Source organism: Cryptomeria japonica, chromosome 8 (genome assembly GCF_030272615.1).
Source record: "Cryptomeria japonica chromosome 8, Sugi_1.0, whole genome shotgun sequence".
NCBI classification, from domain to species: Eukaryota; Viridiplantae; Streptophyta; class Pinopsida; order Cupressales; family Cupressaceae; genus Cryptomeria; species Cryptomeria japonica.
This window is the reverse complement of record NC_081412.1, coordinates 95,196,494-95,213,903: the sequence shown is the minus strand read 5'-3', so window position 1 is coordinate 95,213,903 and position 17,410 is coordinate 95,196,494.

Sequence of the window (17,410 nt, the reverse complement as noted above, 5' to 3'; positions counted from 1 at the left end):
TGTTGCAGTAGCCTTTGCTCAACTTTGACATGTGTCTTCTTTTTCCTCTGACTATCGACATCAACCAACTCTACATGCTTGTTGCATCTTCATCTAGTGGGTGTCTTGTATTTTTCTCTATATCTTCATCAACTCAGCCCTGCATACGCACATGTTGACATCAATGACAATTTCAATGCTAACAATAGGCTCCTTAGAGACATTTAATAAGATAAAAAACTAAAGGTAAGGATAGATGATATCTCATGGTTATATCTAGTTTTAAAATTCTTGTCTTTGTTAGACATACTTTTTAATTTCTCCTTGTTTGAAGAAACTCTCAAATAATCTCTTTTCTAGAGGACATTCTATTTTTATTTATTTTTAATAATGCTCATAATTGATACATCTAAATTTCTTAATCTTTTATGAATATATACTTTTAATGGCTTCATATATCCACATAGATTTGTAAACACATAAAAATGCATACCACTTCTAAAAAGGTGTCCCTTCTGAATGGGATAAAAAAATATTATACCAAACATTAAAATATTAAGTGAACTATTGAAAAAAGAGTGGAAGATTAAGTGTACATACTTTAATATGTTCATTTCATAAACACTATACTACAAATACAAAAAGAATAAATAACCATAAATTATAACTACATAATAACAAAACACTAACCGTAAATGCATAAACCCTTGTATTGATAAACTTTATAATCAAAGATAGAACATGTTTGTATTATTTTTTAACAAATATTACATGTCAAAAGAATTCTTTCTTCTATCTAAGAATATTCTAGTCGCATCAATGAACCTATAATAACCTTTAAAACCTCTATCCAATGCATACAATTTATAGATAATAGTTGAAAGTAAATCATAAGTAGGTTATTCAAACTATCACCAACCAAATCTATAGTATGAAAAAACCCAACACATTTATGTCAATAACTAATGGATCAATCAATAGAAGCTATTCCAAACACTAACTTTCATGTCATTCAATCTAATGGGCACTACTTCTAAGGTTAGCACTCCAAGAGGATACTATTACCACAAGTGGGACCTTGCCAAATCATAAGGAAGATCCTCCAATCTCTCCTTTAGTGACTAGAATCAAGAAAATGGTACACATGCTTTCAAAATAATTTAGAATTGCTAACATTGTGTTCCATTTCTTTCATTAATACTGCTACAACTAATATTTTAGAAAATAATAATAAGATTATAATATCTCCAATAACATAGATCTCCAAGTGTGTATTCCAAAGTTGTTGAGAATGCATAATTGACATATTAGAATTGTAATTAAATACTACACAATTTCTAATAAAAATAACTATAATTTCCATGCAAAGATTAAGTCAATACTAATTCAATTAGGTTAACACTTTTGTTATGATGAAATTGAATTTTAACTTTTCATATATAGTTGAAATCTTTTCAAACCATTGAACACCGACTTCTATAAATATATAACTATTCAAAGGTGAAGCAACAACATCCATTTCGAATGTTACCTTAATTAAAGAAAATGACAAGCTTGCTAATTTGTAATTGTATATTAGAATGCTTTCCTACTATTAGAGCTCAAAATGAAGCCTCAATCAAGAACTCTCAAATTTGGTTTCGACCTTACATTTTTCGAATCTTTTTCAATGACGAAATTATATCTATATTCCTATAAAGTTTTGAAAAGTAAGATGAGGGCAATAGAAGAGACTCGTTTCAATTTATCATAACCTCACAACCAATTTATAGAAAATGTTATTACATAAAATAATTGATAAAACATTAATTCTTAAAATGTTTTTAATTCCTTGCCATTGAACGTGCTATACAATGTGATCTTAGCCACTTGTTCATTCTAATCCTTCTTATCCTATCATTGTTGTATCTTATTTTATTTGGAGTCCAAATTGGACTCTTAGCTAGTAGAGGTTAAGTCATCATGGCTATGCAATTTTTTTTGAGACTTAATATAAATTGAAAGTTTGGTTAATAAACTTTCTATAAATAGTAATTTTGACATGTGTTTTACATGCAATTGTGCGAGTCATACTTACTATATTTAGTAAGTTATATTCAAGTAGGACTCTACAACTTGGTTGTTTTAGGCTTGTTGAAGTCATGTTTTTGATTGATAGTTTTAAGATTATCATAACTCTATAATTCCTGAGAATTAATACGGAAGATAAAATTTGCATGTGGTTTTTTACTGGTATATTTTTACCAGGTTTTTCCATGTAAATCTGTGTGTTATGTGCTCTTGTTCTTCTTTGCAAATTTTCTGCACCTATTATTTTTCTCACAATTGGTATCAAAGCTTAGGTTATTTCTGTAAAAGTTGTTTGTTTTTAGAAGTGAGAAATGGATGGAAATAGTGTTACCAGATTTGAGGTACATTAATTTGATGGTTCGGATTTTCCTCTATGGAAGCTTAAGCTTCAAGCTTTGTTGGTGAAGGATGAATGTGACAAAGCTCTTAGAGGAGTATCATCAAAACCTGCAAATATGAAAACAAGAGATTGGAATACCATGGATAGCATGGCTAGAGGAACAATTCAGTTATCTCTAGAAAATTCAGTTTTGTTCAATGTTGTAGAGGAGAAATCTGCTCATGACTTGTGGAAAAAGCTTGCAAAGTTGTATGAGATGAAGTCATTAGTAAAAAAAAAATTTCTCAGGAGACAGTTGTATAATTTGAGAATGTGTGACAATTCATTTGTCACAGATCATCTGAAGGATTTCAACACATTGACAAGAAATTGACTTCAGTGGGTGTGAAAATCGATGAAGAAGATAAGACAACAATATTACTTTGCTCCTTGCCAGATAGTTGGGATTAGTTGGTTATGGTTCTCAGTAATTATGAACTGAGTGGGAAGTTGGTGTTTGAGGATGTGGTGGCTTCTTTAATCTCTAAAGATTCAAGGCGGAAGACATCTCAAGGATCTTCTTCTAATGAAGCCTTCGTTGCAAGAGGTAGAACTCAGGAAAGAGAAAATATTGAGTGTGGACAAACTAGGTCCAAATCAAAGGGGCAAAAAAGGGTGAAATGTTGGAACTATGGGAAGAATGGACATGTCAAGAAGGATTGCAAGTTGCCAAAATCAACCAAGGAGAAACCTAGTACACCTACATCTGAGGCAAACACTGTTGAAGTTCAGACACCATTGGAAGATGGAGAGGTATTAACTGCTAATTTGAGAAGCCCTTACTTCATGTCTGGATTCTTGATTGTTGTGCTTCCTTTCATATGACACCACACAAAGACTAGTTTACTTCATATCGGCCTTGTTATGGTGGTATGGTCTACATTGGAAATGACAACCCATGTGAAGTTGTTGGTGAAGGAGAGGTAAGAATCAAGATGTTTGATGGAGTAGTTAGAACTATTCAACATGTTAGGAATGTACCTGGTTTAAAGAAAAATTTACTTTCACTTGGAGTGTTTGATGAACAAGGTTATAAATTTAGTGGTAAAAATAGTTCTCTCAAGGTAACAAACAGAGTTTTGGTTGTGATAAAAGGAGAGAAGGTTGGAAATCTCTATAGGTTAGTTGGACAAACTAACATTGGAGAGGCTATTGTGGTATCTGATGTAGAGCTAGACTTATTATCAACCTGGCATCAAAGGCTAGGCCATATGAGTGAATGAGGTCTCAAGGTATTGCTAGATACAAATCTTCTCCTAGGTGCAAAATCTAAAGATTTAAGTTTTTGTGAACATTGTTTGTTTGGAAAACAAAATAGACTGAGTTTTTCTAGAAGTACTACTCGAAGCAAAGATGTATTAAATATAATTCATTTATATACTTGGGAAGATATTGTAACATCTATTGGAGGTTCATCATAATTTTTTTTATTTATAGATGATTATTCCGATAAGGTGTGGATTTATCTTCTCAAAAAGAAATCTGAAGTGTTTTCTTTTTTTAAGAGATTTAGAGCTCTAGTAGAGAATAAAAAATGTAAGACAATAAAATGTCTTAGAACTGATAATGGAGATGAGTTTTGTTCAGCAGAATTTAATCAATTTTATAGTGAGCATGGAATTGCAAAGCAGTTGACGGTTGTTAGGACACCACAACAAAATGGTTTTGTTGAACGCATGAACTATACAATCATGGAGCGAGCCAGATGCATGTTGAGTACTGCAGGTTTGGAGCAGAAATTTTGGGGTGAGGCTGTAAATACAACTTGTTTCTTGATCAATAGATCTCCCACTACTTCTCTTGATAATAGAATTCTAGAAGAAATATAGAAAGGTAAACAAGTTGATTACTCATTCCTCTGTATTTTTGGTTGCAATGCTTATGTACATATTCCTAAAGAGAATAGAAATAATATGGACAAGAAGTTAACAAAATGTTATTTTTTATCTATTTATAAGGTACAAAGGGGTACAAATTATGGGATACTGCAGCCCACAAGATTATTGTTAGTCAAGATGTGTATTTCAATAAAAATTCAATGCAAAGAGGTAAAGAACAACAAGGTATGGAAGTTATTCCAGTAGAGGTTAAAAAACGTGATGATCATCTAGATGTGCTTGATGACAAACAACCAAATGTAGAGCAACTGGATGAAGATCAACCAGAAGAACAACAACCAGTTGAGCCACAAGATGAATCATCACCTATTTTAAGAAGATCTAGTACATTAATCAAACCACCTATAAGGTATTCTCTTACTTTTAATTTTTCTTATGCATTACTTACTAATGTCGGTGAACCTAGTTCATCTCAGGAGGCTTGTGAAGCTGAACATGCAAGCAAATGGAGAGTTTCTATGGAAGAGGAGATGGAAGCTCTACATAAGAACAAAACATGGGAGCTTGTGCCATTGCCTAAGGGGCGAAAAGCTATTGGGAACAAGTGGGTCTTCAAGTTGAAGAGAGATTTAAATGATAATTTGGAGAGATATAAAACTCGGTTGGTGGCCAAGGGGTATGCACAAAAATATGGTATTTATTTTGATGAATTTTTTTTCACTTGTTGTATGGTTAAGTACTATTAAAGTTATTCTACCTCTTGTTTCTAGTCTTGATTTGGAGTTAGAATAATTAGATGTAAAAACAACCTTCATGCATGGTGATCTATCTGAGGAGATTCATATGCAATAGCTAGAAGGTTTTGAGGAAAGAGGCAATGATAATCTTATTTGTAGGCTAAGAAAGTCATTGTATGGTTTAAAATAGGTGCCAAGGTGTTGGTACAAGTGGTTTGATTCCTTCATGTTGAGTTTGGGTTTTAGTAGATGTGAGGTTGATCATTGTGCCTATTTTCAAAGGTATGATGATGGTAGTTTTATTATTCTACTACTATGTGTTGATGATATGTTGGTAGCAAGTCCCAACATGTATAAAATCATCCATTTGAAAACTCAGCTTGCTAGGGAGTTTGAGATGAAGGAATTAGGTGATACAAATCAGATTATTGGAATGAGGATACATAGAGATAGAAACAATAGAAAATTATGGTTGTCATAGAAAATTTATGTGGAGAAGGTTCTACAATGCTTTAATATGCAGAAAGCACAACCAGTTAGTACTCCATTTCTTGTTCATATTAAATTGTCTTCTAAAGAGTGCCCTAGCATAGAAGTAGAGAAGACATGGATGTCTCATGTACTATACTCATTAGTAGTAGGAAGTCGTATGTTCGCCATGATGTGCACCAGATCGGACATTATACAAGCGATGGGAGTTGTCAGTACGTACATGGTGAATCCTGGTACTGATAACTGGACAACTGTGAAGTGGATTCTTAGATATTTGAGAGGCACTTCAGATGTTGCTATCTATTACAATGGGAGTAGTCTTCAAGTTAATGGGTATGTGGATGCATATTTTGGTGGAGATAGAGATATGAGAAATTCTACAATAGCTTATATTTTCTCTTTAGCTGGAGGTGTTTTTAGTTGGGTGTCAAATTTGTAGGTAGTGGTGGCATTATCTACTACTGAGGCAGAATATATGGCAGTAACACAGGCTAGCAAGGAGGCAATTTGGCTTCATAGCCTTTTGGGTTAATTTCAAGTGAAGCAAGACAACATGGTACTGCATTGTGACAGTCAACTTGCTTTACACTTAGCATGAAACTCATCTTACCATTCCAAAACAAAGCATATTCATATTCAATATCACTTTGTTTGTGAAGTGGTGGAAGGAGGACAAATCTATTTAGTCAAGATTCACACTGATGAAAAACCTGTAGATATTATGATGAAAACTATTAGTATAGAGAAGTTTATTTGGTGCAGAACTTCTCTTGGTCTGTAGATTATATGATGATAGGAAACATTGGCAATGGTATTTCAATAGAAGAATTATTTAGAGTTTGAAATTTGACTTCAAGTGGGAGAATGTTGGAATGTGAAGTCCAAATTGGAATCTTAGTTAGGAGTGGTTGAGTCATCATGGCTATCTTAGCTAGCTGTGATTGCATCATCATTGATTGTCCACTAGTGTTTTACATGTAGTTGTGCGAGTCATACTTACTATATTTAGTAAGTTATATTCAAGTAGGACTCTACAAATCGATTGTTTTAGGCTGCTCGAAGTCATGTTTTGGATTGATAGTTTTGAGATTATTGTAACTTTGTAATTCTTGAGAATCAATACGAAAGATAAAATTTGCCCGTGGTTTTTTACTAGTATATTTTTACCAAATTTTTCCACGTAAATTTGTGTGTTATGTGCTATTGTTCTTCTTTTCAAATTTTCTTTACTTGTTATTTTTCTCACACAAATGACACCATATTTTCTTGTATGCACTTTATATATGACTAGTTCTTCATTTACCTACAATGGTGAGAGTCAAGCATTATAAAAATGCAAGGACTATGATGTTTTAAGTAGAATTGATTTCTTTTGTACTGTTTTCTTTTGTAAGCTGAGCTATATACTTTATAGGAGCTCATAATGGTTTCAACGTAAAATTTGAGTGAAGAAAAATAATAGAGCTCGCCGGTGGCCTTGAGGATAAGAATAAATGGTCAATCATAGAAAAAGGGGAAATACTACATTTTCAGTTGGAATTTTGTGATTATAGTTCATATTTTATTTTAATTAGAATAAAGGGAAGTGGTCTTATCCAATAGTTTAATTATCAATAATTACAAAAAAAAATAGAAAATTCATTTTTATTCTTTTCTTTTGCATGATCATATCACTGATAGGTTTCCACTCTATCCTTCCCTTAAAGAGGTCCTTTCACTTTTGAATGCGTATTACTAATCTTATATTTTTGAAACTGGAAAATTTGAGAGAATAATTCTATTATAGAGCTTAAGTAACAATATTTAAGACACCATAGGCATATGATTGTTTTGACAAGCCATGCATTCTCACTTATTTTAATGTTTCGTTAGATTTTTTTATGCCAGTTATTTTTATTATCTTTTTATATTCATTTGATTTTTATTTTTATTTTTTTTTATTATAATTTATTTATAATGTTGTTACATTTCTTCTTGTTTAAATCTATAATCTCTCTTTTTGCTTAGAGATTATCTTCTTTTTTTATTAAGTGGGGAAGGGCCCCAATCCATACAATTCAACAATTAAAACATCCATCAAAAAAAGGGTTTTGGAGAGAAAGCTCCCATAACCAAAGAGTTTTAACCAAAGTAACACAACAAAAAATAAGCGTAACAGTCCAATGAGAAAAGGTCACACTATAAAGAAGAAAAGAATCTATAACTAAGAACAACATAAGAAACTATAGGGGCATTAAACAATGTAACCCCAACTATCTAGAATATCTTCTAATTGCTCATTTGATAAGAGAAGGTTATTGTTCTTATATGCCTTCGACCTTACAACGTCATTCGTAAGAGGGCCCTTTCATTTCTTATTCCTCTCAATCTTCTTGGAGATGGTTGCAAGCTACATAACACATTTTTACATAAGGTATCAGTTTATCTTTATAAGGTCCCATATACCACCTTCCAGTTTCTTTGTCCAATGCCATCTAGATTATCTTCTTGTTTATGACAAGATTAAATTTTTAATTAAATCATTTTAGAAAGTTACATAAAGATCATCAAACAATAATAATTATCATTAAAGCTTAAAGAGTGAAAATCTATATAGATTACCCCCTCCCATGGGTTTTAGTAAGTTGATCCTATTGTTGATCTCAAATAGGAACCAAAAAGGGGTTGGTCCAAAGTTAATTTTTATGTGGATTCTAGTGGCAACCTAGTGGAGTGTGGAGAAAGATGCATCCTTTGAGACCATCAAGGAAGGACCATCACATCAAAACCTAAGCATCTAGGAAAGGGGACAAATAACAAGGACAAATTTTAGGTAGCTCCCATGACTTTGCAACATGTCTAAGAACAAAAGGTGGATAAGGTCTACCTTTAAGGTGACTTAGTTCTTGCAATAAACTCTATTAGACATATAAATACACTTAACTAGAAATTGGGAAAATAACTCCTGTTGGTCATTTGGTGGAATTGATTATGTGTTGGATTGATGTTTTGTCATTGATGCCAACACAAGTTGTTTGGATGCTTTACCAGAACCCTTCTGGTCCAGGTAGGTTGAACTGTTTCTGGTTGGTTTGGATCCGGCATGATCTGATATGATTTGGTTATGGAATTGGTTTATCCATGATACTCATGTTCATATTCAGTCAGCTAGCTTTAGTCTGGTGATCAGATGCTATCCTATTTGCATAAAAGCTTGGTTTGTGGTTTTGGTGAGGGTTTCACCGATAGCGATTTTGATGAAGATCTTTTATGAATTCCATAAGTGGTGTTGGTGCAACTTCTAGTGGAGTTTCAGGATGTTGTTGGTGATCATGTTCAAAACTTCACAGATGGAGATCATTGTTGTAGCATATGGACCTATAATGGGTCTCGTTTGGTCTAGGTTATGGACCGGCTTTAATTAAGCATGTGGATTGGAATTATCGATATGTTTCTGGGATGTCTTGTGTGTTGGATATTATTTTTTTGGTCTAAGGCTGCCATGTTTTTTAATTATGTAATTGGTTTATTGTTTGGTGGCCGACCTGATTATTTATGGTTGAGGGTTTGTATATATACTGTAAGATCTCATTGTATATCAAGATGTGAATGTCCTTGTTCAAGTGATGAAATGTGTGAATAATGTAATATCATTCAGGAAGAGGACTTGGTCATTCATTAGAGATCGAATTGGGTTTATGTAAGATGATTTAGTAACCCAGTATTGAGCTTAACTAGAACTATACTCACGCATAGGAGATACTATCTTTGCAGTTCAACCATCTCTCCAGATTGTAGCCTAGATTTCTATGTAGTCAATGAGGCTCCTTCTATTATGAGCAGTGTGCTCTAGGCTATTGACCTTCCTGCAAGTTTAGGCCCCTCAATTGTAATTCACATACTTACTGCAAAAGTATTATCTGACTGTGGGTAGGCTTCCCACTGTGGTTTTTCCCTTTACCGGGCTTTTCACATATAAATCTTGGTGTCATGTAGATGGTATTTATTTTCTGATTGTTGTTTATGCTTATTGGTTTAATTGCTATTCTGGTATTTGGTTTAAGCATTCCGATATTAATGTTTTGGGTTTTGATATTAATGTTTTAATTGCTAATGGTTTAAGTAATCTATGACAACTGATTCACCCCTCCCTTTCAGTTGTCTTCTAGTTATTTGAATTGTCTAACAATTGATATTAGAGATTTGGTCCTCTCTAGAGAAAGCTTAACCACTTGAGGAAGATCCTATGGTGACTAACAGTTAGAGTTCATCCAATTCTTCTAGATCTATCTTTAAGAGAGATATTCCTAGGCTTGATGGAACAAATTACATAGTATGGAAGATTCAAATGGAGGCTCATCTTAGATGTCTTGGCAAGGAGATTTGGGAGATCACACAAAATGGTGTCATACCTTATAGGTCAGTATCTGGTGATCCTCCTCCACCAAACCTAGATAGGGAGCATGAGAACAGTTCTAGAGAAAGTGAAGCCCTCTTGTGTGCACTTTCTAATCATCAAATAATGGGATTAACTAACAAATCATCCAGAAAGGCTATATGTGATAAGTTGGAGACTATTACTGAAGGTGACCCTATAGTAAAGAATGCTAAACTTGATGGTTACCGGGTGAGATATAAAAACTTGAAGATGGAAGAAGATGAAAGGAATGTTGCATTCATGGAAAGGGTAAATGAGATTGATATGGGAATTCAATGTGGTGGTGGAACTCTAAACGAAGATGAAATTGTTTCTAAAGTACTGAGAGCCCTACCACCAGCTTACAAAATGAAGGCTACTATGATTAATGAGTTGATAACAATGGATAATACATCTGTGAGCAGAGATACCCTGGTTGGGAAACTATCTGCTTTTGAGCTTGAAGAATTTTGACCTTCTGGAGTTGTGAAGTTTGAACCTGCTTTTCATGGATCTGCATCATCAATCAGTAAGAAAGATTGGAAAGCTTTATATGAAAATGAATTGGATGATATAAAGAGAGAAGATGAAGAATTTGAGCAACTTGAAGCACTATTTGCTAGAAGAATACCTAAAGGACCGGTAAGTAAGTATGAAGGAAAAGAACCTTTTTAATATTTTGCATGGAATAAGATTGGTCATTTTGTATCTAGATGTCCTAAAAGGAATTCAAGATTTCAAGAAAGAGTTAAAAGATATTTTAAACCTAACCCTCGATATTAGAACAAGTATAAGTACAGGAAAAAAAGAGACAAATCATGCTACATAGCTAATGAGGAAGGCATTATTGATTCTGATGATGAACCGACATAAGACTCTGCTAGTGGTTCTGGAAATGGGTGTTCCTGGCTATCAACAAAGATGATTCGACACTGGAAGCGAATGTACCTGAAGAGAAGGCACTTGTTGCTAAAATTGAAGACAAATATGAATGGGTAATTGATAGTAGTTGCTCACATCATATGTTTGGAGATAAAGGGAAGTTTCTATCTTTGCAAGAATTTGATGATGTCTGGTTAGATTTGGAGATGACAAAGCATGTTTGATCAAAGGAAAAGGAACTATATCACTGGATGGTAAGAACAATACTGACAATGTTTATTATGTTGAAGGTTTAAGGAATAATCTTTTGAGTGTAGGACAATTGGTGGATAAGGGATTTCAATTACAGTTCAATGATGGAAAATGCAAAATCATTAATAGAATTGGTTTGGAGATTGTAATTGCTACATAGAAAATGTTGGTATTATGGATGTGTTTCATTAGTTTTGTCATTGATGTCAACACTTATCCTTCTGGAGATCAATGGTTATGTTGAACAGGCACATTGTGTTCATCAGCAAGTTCAGCGACTTATGCACAGTCATTGATGTATTGTTCACCAATAGGTTATATTGTTCATTGGCACTAAGGATGACTTATTATCATCTAGAGATCACTTGGTTATATCAAACACATGGTTTGGATACTTGGTTTTGGTATTTTAGTTATTGGTCTAATCGGGTTGACATATTTGTTGTTACTAGAAAATTGGTCTAGGTTATGGACCGGTATGCATTATCTATTCCAAATCAACACATCACGTTATGGAGATGAATTATTGATTGGATATTGTTGTAAATGTATTAAGCTGACATGATGCATCGCATTTTGACCTATTTGTAATGGATTTAATTGTAATATTCTTAGTGAGCCGATCTACACATTTGGTCTTAGGTTTTGGTATATATCTAAGATCTCATTTGTGAGATAAGATAAGAGAATGTGATGGTATATGGTATGTAAGGTTATGGTATTGTAACATGGTATCTACGAATATTGAAGATCATATGAGCAGAGCATAGAGAAGTTTCAAGGAAGGTTTGAAGGTGATTATCAAAGCTTAACTAATACTGAATCGAGCATTGGAGATGCTATTTTGAGTAGTACATTATTCTACGATTTAATCATCCTACAGTAGTCATTGTGACTCCCATTTCAGCAGTGTGCTCTAGGCGGTTGGCCTTTTTGCGTATACAGACCCCATTTGTATACACATACTATTTGTAGTAGTATCATCTGATTGTGGGTAATGTTTCCCACCATGGTTTTTCCCCTTATAGGGTTTCCACGTACAAATCTTTGTGTTATGTGTTGTGGATGTTGTTTCTCTTTCTGTTTCATGCATTAAGTTTCACCGATATTGATATTAACTATTAACCTATTGACTGACATTAAGTTTGGTTTACCAATATTAAGTATCAAGTTTCATTAAGTTATATTTGGGTTGAAATTAATAGACAACTGATTCACCCCCCCCCCCCCTCCCTCTCAGTTGCCTTCCGATTCCTAACACACAAAAGGTAACATATTTCATTTGAACTCTGGTGAGAAGACATGTTTGATTACATAGATTGATGAGAGTTCGCTATGGCATAAAAGGTTGCATCATGTGAATTTTGATTGCATTGTGAAGATCAGTTCAACTAAAGTAATTAGAGATATAATGAAGATTATGAAGCCCTATAATCCGGTATGTAAAGAATGTCAAATGGGTAAACAAGTCAGAACCTCTTTTAGGAGTATACAAGATAAATCTAATGATGTTCTTGATCTTATTCATAATGATTTGTGTGGCCCTGATAGAGTTAAAAGTTTTCAAGGTGATAGATATTTCATGCTAATCATTGATGATTATTATAGAATGATGTGGGTTACTTTTATGAGAGAATAATTGGAGGCATTTGAAAAGTTTAAAATCTTTAAGGATAAAGTGGAAACTGAGACAGGATTGAAGATTAAATGTTTGAGGTCAGATCATGGTGGAGAATTCACATCCGGTGAGTTTAATAACTTTTGTGAGAAGCATGGTATAAAAAGACAACTTTTTGCTCCTCAGACACCTCAACAAAATGGAGTTGTGGAAAGGAAGAACAAAACTATCTTGGATGCTGCTAGAAAAATGATGATGGAAGCTAGTCTACCACATATCTACTGGAGAGAACCAGTGAGCACAACGGTTTATACATTCAATAGAGTACATATCAAAGGAGAAACTGGTAAGACACCTTATGAATTATGGTTTGGCAATACACCTACAGTTAAGTATTTCAGAATATTTTGTAGTAAATGATATCATTACAAAATTTGATCCTAGATGTGATGAAGGCATATTTCTTGGTTATTCTAATGAAAACAAGGCATATATATTTTATAACAAGAGATTGTAGAGAATTGTGGAGAGAACTAATGTCAAAGTAGATGAGATGAATAGAGGTCAAATCAAAGTTTATGAGAAGGAACTGACAGCGAAAATGATTATATTTGAACCGATAGCACCCTTACTAGAATAGGGTGTGTAACTAGTTACTCCGACAGTATCTGATAATTCTACAGTAACTGAAGAACAAGAAAGAGGAATAGAGAGTCAAAGGACTCCTAGGTATGTGAGATTGAATCATTCAAAAGATCAGATAATTGGGAATAAGAACAATGGAGTGATGACAAGAAGAAGACTAGCAACTAATGAGGTATGTTTAATTTCACAAGTTCAACTGGTATCAATAATTTATGCATGTAAAGATGAATATTGGTTGAAAGATATGGAAGAATAATTAGATCACATTAAGAAAAATAAAACATTGACTTTGGTGAAGTGATGGAGAGCAGCGGAGGAGGTAGGGTTTCTTCTGCAGAATGTGACGATGGAGAGGCTAACGATGACAGTGATAATGGTGCCCTTGACCACCCACTGTTTGGTCGTGTCATTGGTTTGGATTCTTGGTGTTCTCTTCCCCACGTTGTTGATGGTGCTTTGGTGGTTGTTGTGGCAGAGGACCCATTGGTGTGTGGGTGTAGATAGACCTTGTGTCTTTCTGCCCTTTGTTGTTTTTGTGGTCTTTGGGGTTTCTCTGGACTTCTCTTCCCTGGTCTGTGTGTGATGGTCACATCCCCTGCAGTTGGCTTTGGTGATGTTTGGTTGGTGTTGGGTAGTGGGTTGCTTGGGAAGAGCGGTGGGGTGTGCGGTAGGGTTGGAGACCCTTCTTTGATCCCTGCAGGTGTTCTCACTGATGTCTGGTTCGAGGGTCATGGCCCTCCATCTTTTGGGCTTTTGGGTTTTGTCCCTAGTGGGTGTGATTGTCCTCCTCTATTTTGTTTAGCTGATGGGCGGTTTGCCTTTGGCTAGGTTTTGGAGATGCTCGTGGAGATGTTCGGTGGTGGACTCTGTGCACTTTCTTGGTGCGGGAAGGAGGTTGTGCGGGGAAGAGCTTTTGTTGCTCATTTACATTTTGGGCTTTTGGCCTCTGCTCTCTATATTCATTTCCTCTAGTTTCTAGAGGCTTTTTCTATGCTAGGTCTCCCTCTTCTTGTGGTTAGGGGGAGGGTTCAGTGGTACACAATGAGAGGGATTTATGGGCTTCTAAACCTTTCCTATCCTTGTATGTCTGAGGTGACCCTGTCTCCTATGGAGGTGGAGATTTGGTGGATGGGTTTGGTTTGGTTTCTCCTGGGAGTTGTGGACTTAGGGCTATCATTTCGCCTTCTTTCTTGTTCTATTGAGGTGGACATCTTTCCTATTGAGGTGGGGAGAGGGTTGGAAGAGGCTATTCGATTGGTTCAGCTGTTCAAGCTACAAGTGTATTTTGTCTATTTTTTCTCTCATGGTTGTCTCTACTAGAGGGTCTTGGCTTTTCTTTTTGTAGTTTCCCAGCATGTTTCAGACCCTAGCTCTATTGTCCTTTTATTTGGCCCTCTGTTTTTCAGGTTTTGGAAGCTTTAAAAAACCCTTTGTTGGGCTGTGGGAGCCATGTTTTTCTCTTAGGCAGGTTAGATGCTGACAGTTTTCAAGGGCATAGCCTGGCTTGTTATTGTCTTTGTTTTTGGTTAAGGGCTGGTTTTGAGTCTGGTGACTTGTTTTCTTTGCTAAAGGTTAAGGGATCCTAAGAAAACCCTTTGATGGTCTTGGGTGCCAGTTCAAAACCTAGATTAAAGGCTAGGGGAACCTTTCAAAATCCTTTATGTCCAAATTGGGTTTATATGGTCAATTATTATAATCTGGATTTTATGATGGAGGTTATGGGTGTATGGATCCACCTATGGTGGCATTTGCAGGTTAAGGGTCCCCCTATTAAACCCTTATGTTGGTTCTTGGGTCTGATCCTTTCTTTCCTAGATCTAGTAGGCCTGATGGGTTTCTACATCTACTCTTTTTAGCAGCATCATTATGCATTAGTTGGAAGATGATGGGTTAGATGTGCGAGTCTTTGGCTATGGTTTTCCTTGTTAATAGCATCGAGCAGCCTTCTTTGTTGGGTTCAAGATCCTGGTCTTGTGGGTTTCAGGTCTCTTCAAAACCTGTTGTATGGGGTTTTTGGTCCCCTTAAAACCTGTTTTCCTTTAATAAAAAACACATGGACTTTGGTTCCCCAGCCTAAAAATAAGAATGTTATTGGAAATAAATGGGTTTTTAGGAACAAGTTGAATGAGGATGGTCAAGTTATAAGAAATAAGGCTAGATTGGTTTGTAAAGGATATTTTCAGAAGGAAGGAATTGATTATGGAGAGACTTTTACACCTGTAGCTAGGATTGAAGTTGTAAGATTATTTATTGCCTATGCTACTTATAAGAGCTACAAGGTTTATCAGATGGATGTTAAGTGTGCATTTTTTAATGGGGATCTTGATGAGGAATTTTATATTGAGCTACCTAATGGTTTTTCACTATCGGATGGTACAAACATGGTTTGCAGGTTAAGGAAAGCTTTATATGGATTGAAACAAGCACCTAGAGCTTCGTATGCAAGGTTTGATAAATATCTTTTGAATCTTGGTTTTACTAAGGGTAATGCTAACAATAATTTATATTATAAGATCATTGATGATGATATACTGATTATTGAAGTATTTGTTAATGACATTATTTTTGGAGGTGAATATATGTTATGTAAGGAATTTGCTAACAATATGGAGAAAGATTTTGAATTGTCTATGATTGGGGAGATGAAATTTTTCTTAGGTTTGTAGATTACTCAGACTGATAAAGGTATTTTCATCTATCAAACTAAGTATTTTAACAAATTGTTGAAGAAATTTGGTATGGGATATTCTAAACTGGTAAGTACTCCTATGTTTACAACTGAGAAATTGACAAGGAAAGATGTTTCTACACCAGTAAATCCTACAAGATACAAATCTATTATTGCAGGTCCGCTTTATTTGACTTGAACTAGGCCTGACATAATGAATGTTGTTTGTATTGTATCAAGATTTCAGAGTGATCCTAGAGAAAATCATGACAACGCGGTGAAAAGGAATTTTAGATACTTGCAAGGTACATCAAAATATGGTTTGTGGTACCCTAAGGATGACAAATTTACTTTATGTGCATATACAGATGTTGATGACCAGAAAAGTACTTTCGATGGAGATTTCTTTCTTGGAAAGAAGTTGGTTTCATGGATCAGCAAGAAACAATCATGTACTTCTTTATCTACTACTAAAGCTCAATATGCTGCTGCTACTACTAACTGTACATAGGTTTTATGGATGAAGTAAATGTTGAAGGATATAAAGGTGGATTGTGATGGACTGGTAGTTATTCATTGTGATAACTCTAATGCTATTGATATATCAAAGAATCTGGTATTTCATTCTAAAACAAAGTACACATCTATCAAGTACATTTTTTTGAAGGAAAAGGTGGAAGCAAATGAAGTTAAACTGATTTGTGTAAACACTAAAGAGAAGATTGCAATTATTTTCACTAAACCTTTCCCTAAAGAATCATTTGAGTACTTAAGAGATAGACTGGGGTTTTCGCCTCTCCAGTAGAGAACTAATTGATGCAGTTTGGCATTAGTCTGGTATGCAATATCAGAAAGACTATTCATTACGACACTAATGTGGGATGCTACTGCTTAGTGGGAGTAGTTGGTTTTGCAATTCAGTGGTTATGTTTTTGCTTTGATATTTTTGACAGATTTCTACCATTGATGTCAAAGGGGGAGAGTCATTGATGTGAAAAAGAAAAAGTAAAGGGAAAAAATATTGATTGGGGGAGAGATATATGTATAATTCGGAGCTTTATAGAGATTTCATTCATAGGGGAATTTTGGTCTTTGTTTCAGAACTTCATTGTTGTGGTAGATTGTTGGTTGTCTTCCATTGGGGGAGACTTGTTTGGCATTTCGTGGTACTTAGATGTTTTTCATATCCAGTGTTGCCATCAATGCCAAAGGGGGAGATTATTTTCTATTTGGTTGAATTGATAATGTGTTGCATTCATATTTTGTCATTAATGCCAACACTATTTGTTTGGATGTGTTACTGACACCTTTCTGGTCCCAGTAGGTTTAGCGATTTTTGGTTGGTTTTGATCCGGCATGATCCGGTAGGCTCTGGTATGATTTGGTTATGGAATTGGTTTATTCATGATACTCGTGTTCATATTAAGTCAGTTCGTTTTGGTCTGGTGATTGAA